Source organism: Rhamphochromis longiceps, linkage group LG12, assembly GCF_057381845.1.
Source record: "Rhamphochromis longiceps isolate RC_006_pf linkage group LG12, R_longiceps_female_GT1.1, whole genome shotgun sequence".
Taxonomy (NCBI): domain Eukaryota; kingdom Metazoa; phylum Chordata; class Actinopteri; order Cichliformes; family Cichlidae; genus Rhamphochromis; species Rhamphochromis longiceps.
The window spans coordinates 45,695,166-45,696,698 of NC_140568.1; positions in this window are offsets into that span (position 1 = coordinate 45,695,166).

Below are 1,533 nucleotides of genomic sequence, written 5' to 3' on the forward strand. Positions count from 1 at the left end.
ACAATGAATTCTAAAATGACGCAAAGACCGACGGTCGGGTCAGCGAGCTGCTGTAAGAGGTCGGGTGCTCAGAGTGACTCTTTGTTGAAATCGCAGAGCAGGGAGGGGGCCCGAGCTTTACAGGTCAGGGAGCTCTCAGTGAGGATGAGGATGGCAGGCTGTGAGTAATAGCTGAGGCTCCTGCAGCGGCGGGTTTGGGTCGGCTCGTCCCGCTTCAGGTCGGCGCAGAGCTGCTGAAAGGTTTCTGTGCTGATGGGACGGTGACGCACAAGCTGCAGGCGCCTCCGATTCCCCTCATACTCATATAATAAAATATGAATGAAGCATGAACTAACATCATGTTAAACACCAGGCCTGGTTTTAGTACTTGAATGACAGTCCTTTGCAGTGACTGCCTGAAGTCCTACACACCTGACTGCGTACCTCAGGCCTCTGGTGACCCATCCAGGCTTAGGGTGTGGTTAACTTCCTCTCCTTTTTACAGAATTTCACACCTGACTGTAGGAGACGTCATTTAAAAAGTGCGTCTCTGCCAGTTTCTGAAAATCCTTCTACTTCGCATGTACCTAAGCAGAGCCAACTCTAGCCAAAGACCGGTCGCAGGTGATCATACTGTTATCAACCTCTGTCTCTCTTCCACAGCATGTCTTTATCCTGTCTTCCTTCTCTCACCCCAACCAATCACAGCAGATGGCCCCGCCCCTCCCTGAGCCTGGTTCTTCCTGTTAAAAGGGAGTTTTTCCTTCCCACTGTCACCAAAGTGCTGCTCACAGGGGGTCACATGATTGTTGGGCTTTCCTCTGTGTGTATCATTGTAGGGTCTACCTTACGATATAAAGCACCTTGAGGCGACTGTTGTTGTGATTTGGCGCTGTGTAAATAAAGTTGACTTGATTCATTGTCAATAACACAGACGGAGCATCTGTAGAGAAGCTGTCGGTTCACCACTGCTGCAAACCCATACTCGCTGTAGGATACTACAGCCTGGGAATGACTCGCAGCGGAAAGCTGGAAGTGGTGCTTGAGGTGAGGAAAGCCAGACAAATGGTTAAAAATGGATGGATGTCACTAAATATGTAAAAGATAAGCACAAAGTGTGATAAGAAGAGGTGTTCAGACATGCGGGTAGCACATACAGTTTATGAGGGACGTGTATGTGCTGCTGAGGAGAGGCTCTGCTCTCTGAATCATCTCCTCTGGCAGATTCCTCTCTGCCTCTGTGCTCATCATCATTCAAAGAATAAAAAGCTCTTCCCGTTGAGCAGCGTCCACATACTTGTGGCCGTGCCCCGCTCGGATAGCTCTGATTGAAGTGTGCGGAGGAGGGCTGATCGCACAGATGATCAGAGGCCTGCTGCTTTTAGACGACTCATTATGGCGGCCTCCTGCAGACTCAATCCATTACACATTACTGAGACAGGCAGACGCCCGGCACATCCAAATGTATGGAGCCACAAACTTTTCCTCTGGAACCACACATTTAAAGGCGTTCAGCCCAGTGAGCGTGCTCCGACTGAGCAAACACAGACTGCA